At 41.9% G+C, this 5,374-nt stretch overlaps 1 long non-coding RNA gene across 2 annotated transcripts; it reads right to left on the reverse strand.

The window, feature by feature from the left end:
• Positions 1 to 821: 821 nt before the first annotated feature.
• Positions 822 to 2,463, reverse strand: LOC310762878. Of its 2 annotated transcripts, XR_014548271.1 has the most exons (3): positions 1,778 to 1,959; positions 1,172 to 1,364; positions 822 to 1,023 (listed from the first exon to the last, which is right to left on the reverse strand). It is a non-coding gene; the product is annotated as an uncharacterized lncRNA (long non-coding RNA). The 2 variants fall into 2 exon arrangements; XR_014548272.1 differs by lacking the exon at positions 822 to 1,023 and having other exon boundaries at positions 1,114 to 1,364; positions 1,778 to 2,463.
• Positions 2,464 to 5,374: the final 2,911 nt, after the last annotated feature.

Consider the following 5,374-nt stretch of genomic DNA (forward strand, 5'->3'; position numbering starts at 1 on the left):
TGATGGTGTGAAAAATTCAATCTGAAATTGTAGGCAACAGTAAGAGTTGTGTTTAAATCCGATTGCCATATGTTTTCTTAGGATTTTTCTGGTGGTGGCATCTATGTTTGTTTTAAGGCTTTAGATGCCAAGCTATTTCTCACACAACCCAAACCTTTTAAAAAATATTATCTGTCTATCTATCTATCATCTATCTGCTATTATGTTTTAAATTTGCTCCAAATCACTGCGGCGTTTTATTGTTCCGGGGATGTTTACTTATCTGTATTGCTTTAAATTGTTTCCTTTGCTTATTTTTGTGTTCTCTGCCTTGGGATGGCAGATGAAAGGCAGTGTTAAAATATGCTGTTTCCCAGCTCCCACAATCCACTCCCCCCCCCGAATAATTGCTGTTAATAGGACTGGAAAAGTTGATGATTAGTCGAAAGTGTCTGGACTTCATCTGCAGGACATCATGTAGCAGCATCAACCGGTGCTTTGTCACAATCTGCAGCAGGGCCCTCATCCACTTTCCCTAATCGCAGCCGAGGCATCCAATGAAGACAGAATGCCTCAGCGGCTAATTAGACATGGCAGCTTACAAGGAGCTTACATGCATAGCTAAAAAGGCCGGAGTGCTGGAAATGTCAAGCCGATCTTTCTCCTTTCCTGAGTGATTTGCAGCCAGCGCTGTACCTGGTTGAACATTAACACCACAGTTTGCTGATTTCCACCAATATCCTGCCACATGCAGGGATTGGGCTAAAAAGGAGCTGTTATTTATTTTTATTTTTTTGCAATGGTGGTTGCTCAGTGCATTATCCTAAAAGGCATCAATCTCCAACCCATAGATTTCTTTTTAAAAAGAAAAAGAACAAAGCACAAGATGATCTTCATTATTTGGAGTGGGAAGGCTCTATCCATGCCTTTCCAGACTGATGCCACTATTCCTTTTCTTTTTAGAATATTGGTTTCCATTGGGGTCTTGCAAAAAGGATGTAGAGGAAACGAAGGGTCTACTGAAAGAACCACTACAGCTCTTCCCTGTTTTTAAAACAAAATAGCTTATTGGTAATGCAAAAAGACCTTGCCATCTTAACCATCTATTTAGTAACAAAGGTCCGAATACATAAGTAAGGACAGATTGGTTAGTACTGTATTTCAGTCAATCAAATGGATGAACTGTGCTCACATGTTAGAAGTGGTGTGATTTCCCCACTTCTGTTCCATTTAACACCTTCTGGGTACAGAATTACATGGGAAAATCTCCATATGAACCAAGCGACATACGTGTAGATAGCCTCCAGCTATTTCCAATATCGTGGAAATCCCACATATTTGTGCACAGTCCAGTTCTTTTTCCATTGTCCTGTACTGAGAGAGATCTGTGGGGAGAGAGAGAGAGAAGTAGCTTGCTCACATATGTGAAGTGCTCCGAATCAGTTTGCAAATCCTATTAAAAAGAACTAGCAAGGGAGCTGAAAGAATAGGACACCCATTAAGATTTGACTCCTATAATTTAGCTGGGAATAAATCCTATTGAACTTAATGGTGCCTACTTCTGGGTAGATATGCATAGGATAGTACTTTAGAGGAACAGAAGTTATCGTTTTTGTCTGAAAGTTAGTAAGTCGCAGGTGATCATTCTCCTGACTTCTCAGTCCTGAGGAAATTCACAGGCTTCAAAGTCAGCAAAGCTGCCAGGTAGAAGAAACATGTGGATGGATTTGCTGGTCTCCCACTTCTATCTTGTTACCAGCCCTCCTCTAGGCTTCTAAATTACTCCACAATGCCTTACATGGAACAATGCTATCCAGAGGCATTGTGGGAGAAAAAACTGGCCCTCCACAGGCCAGGGAGGCTGCCATCTTCCCAGTCCTGCCAACAATGAGTCTGAAGCAATGTTACATCATAAAGCAGCAGTGTTCCATAGGCAAGGCATTGTTTATGTGTGTGCAAGCTTCCCCCTTTAGCTTTGCTTTTGACCTTTGATGTGTATACAGTGGCACCTCGGGTTACATACGCTTCAGGTTACATACGCTTCATGTTACAGACTCTGCTAACCCAGAAATAGTGCTTCAGGTTAAGAACTTTGCTTCAGGGTAAGAACAGAAATCAGGCTCCGGCGGTGCGGCGGCAGCAGGAGGCCCCATTAGCTAAAGTGGTGCTTCAGCTTAAGAACAGTTTCAAGTTAAGAACGGTCCTCCGGAACAAATTAAGTACTTAACCCGAGGTATCACTGTATTTTTACCACCCACCTTATTTCTGTAAGCTGTTTTAAACCTTTTAATATTGTGTTGTAGTGTTGGCTTTTGTTGAAGTGACATGCCCTGGGACCTTGGGGTGAAGGGTGGAATAAAAATAAGAATATCAGTGCTTTTTTCTGGGGGGACGGGATGCGGAGGGGACGCATACCCCTAAACATTTTGTTTGGCCTCATTGAGGGGCAGTATTTCAATATGAGTTGGAAAATGAGAGTACCCCTAAACATTCTTTTTTAGAAAAAAAGCACTGATAATAATGCATCAGTTTTCACCATTTCATTATATTTATTTTGGAATCACCTGGCAGTGCTGCTAAGGAGAAAACAAGTTTCTCCCTTTTCCTTGTCACCAAAAGACGGTGTGAAAGGAAAACTAGAGAGCTGCCTCTGCAAGTCTTTCATTTGATCCCTAATATCAGCCAGACAAGTGTGTGCAAGCTTATGGTGAAAGGAAATGGATGATAAAGCTGGCCATTCCATTAAGCAGAGTGAGGCATGCTAATAATAATATTAGTATGATATTTAATACTGCCTATAAATGGACCGAATTCATCATGCGAAAGGCTGGGCTGGATGAATCCCAAGCCGGAATTAAGATCACCGGAAGAAATATCAACAACCTCAGATATGCAGATGACACAACCTTGATGGCAGAAAGTGAGGAGGAATTAAAGAACCTTTTAATGAGGGTGAAAGAGGAGAGCACAAAATATGGTTTGAAGCTCAACATCAAAAAAACAAAGATCATGACCACTGGTCCCATCACCTCCTGGCAAATAGAAGGGGAAGAAATGGAGGCAGTGAGAGATTTTACTTTCTTGGGCTCCATGATCACTGCAGATGGGGACAGCAGTCACGAAATTAAAAGACGCCTGCTCCTTGGGAGAAAAGCAATGACAAACCTAGACAGCATCTTAAAAAGCAGAGACATCACCTTGCCAACAAAGGTCCATATAGTTAAAGCTATGGTTTTCCCAGTAGTGATGTATGGAAGTGAGAGCTGAACCATAAAGAAGGCTGATCGCCGAAGAATTGATGCTTTTGAATTATGGTGCTGGAGGAGACTCTTGAGAGTCCCATGGACTGCAAGAAGATCAAACCTATCCATTCTTAAGGAAATCAGCCTTGAGTGCTCACTGGAAGGACAGATCCTGAAGCTGAGACTCCAATACTTTGGCCACCTCATGAGAAGAGAAGACTCCCTGGAAAAGACCCTGATGTTGGGAAAGATGGAGGGCACAAGGAGAAGGGGATGACAGAGGACGAGATGGTTGGATAGCGTTCTTGAAGCTACCAGCATGAGTTTGACCAAACTGCGGGAAGCAGTGGAAGACAGGAGTGCCTGGCGTGCTCTGGTCCATGGGGTCACGAAGAGTCGGACACGACTAAACGACTGAACAACAACAAAATAAATGGACCAGCACATTATGGCACCTTCCTGGGTATGTGCTTGTCATAGATCATGGACCTCCAAAAAAGCAATCGCCATGCAGTCTGTGGCTGCATTGCTCCAGGCATGCTTACTAGGAAGCAAGTCCCATTAAGAACAAAGAGCCCTACTAGATCAAACCAATGTTATTTCCACATTTGCCCTTTTCTCTGCAATTGCCATCCTTTCTTTCTTTTTATGGAGAATCCACACAACTGGCTGTTGTGAACCGCCCTATGATCTTTCAATGAAGAGTGGTATACAAATTTGATCAATTAAAATAATAAGTAAACAGGAAGCCTTTAATTGCCGTTGGAAAGGACCTATGTTGAGTGAGGCTTACTTGTATATTAACATTACAGGAGAACCTGGACCACGGGAAAGGGCGCTGTGCTATACTATAGCACTATATTAAGTGGTGTGCGGAACCTCTGGTTTTTTAATTCATCCAATTATAGAAAAGCAATTCCTCAGCAAGACTAATGGATTTTTATGTGGTGTAACCCAAGGGTCTATCTGGTGCAGCCAGATGGCAATATTTTGTAGTATGGCACCTTGTGCACGGCCAAAATTTGACATCCCCAAATGAATCTTCTCTGTTGTGGATCTTCTCAATTTTGTGGATCTTCTGAATGTCGTGGATCTTCTCAAAATCACTGTGCAGCCCTAAATCTGAAATTGGTGTGGCATCCTGTGTCCAATCCAATACCTTTGGGGAGTCCTCAGACCATTGAACTTAGTGAGACATGCTTCTGCATAAACTTGGTTAGGACTGAGTTGTAAAGCCAAATCTTTCACACACCCTAAACTGCCAGTAACTTAAGTGATAGTTTGGGAAGTGAACACCCACCCACCCACGAGAAAAGGAAAGATTAATGCATTGTGCATATGCCCCAGTTCCAAGTGTTGGAGAATTATAAGGAAATGTGTTTAGTTGTGTCAGAGTTTCCTTCTTTCTTTCAAAGTGACAAAATAAAAAAAATACTTGCAGTAACTCAGCAACAAGTAACCATAGACCGGTTTCCAGCCGACAGCAGTAAGCTTGTTTTCCTTCAAATGTTTTTCAAGTTAATAAATCCTTGCCAGAAGGGATTCCATGGGGGCAAGAAGATACTGAACATACTGAAAAATTAGCAAAAGCTTCTTCTGTGTTGCTAATGACTTGGTCAATTGAGGATGTGCAATAAAGCTCATTTTGGCTCATTGTTGAACATAACTTGCTTGATTCCTTGGTGTAGAAAATATGAGCTTTTGATATCGCTGTTTAGAATAATTGACTCATCTGAGCCCCGTTTGAACCCCATGATTCATCGCTTCTCAAATTAGTAGGGACATAGTTAGGCTAATCTGCGAATATAATCAACAAAGCTTTGCGGTGCCTTTTGCGATAATGGATTAAGCTGTCATTTACAGTATCTCTTATTTCAGTTATGATCAGGCATAGAAGTCCAATTAAAAACTCTCATTAGCAGATTTTCTTTCCAAGCTGCCCCTCTATTAGATTCTTTTTCCAAAAAGAAAAAAAGAAAAGAAAAAGTTTTGGACAATTGAAGTGTGTCAACCTGAATGGGTGTTATTTCCTTGACGGTGTGAGTAGCTTTACCTTCCCATTTAAGATACTCAAGTGTCATGCATTTTGAGGGCCATCCATCTTCTCTGGCTGCTCCACCCACCCGGGCGAGGACCACATGGCGCCTGTTGCT

Source organism: Podarcis filfolensis (genome assembly GCF_964270895.1).
Source record: "Podarcis filfolensis genome assembly, chromosome: 5".
NCBI classification, from domain to species: Eukaryota; Metazoa; Chordata; class Lepidosauria; order Squamata; family Lacertidae; genus Podarcis; species Podarcis filfolensis.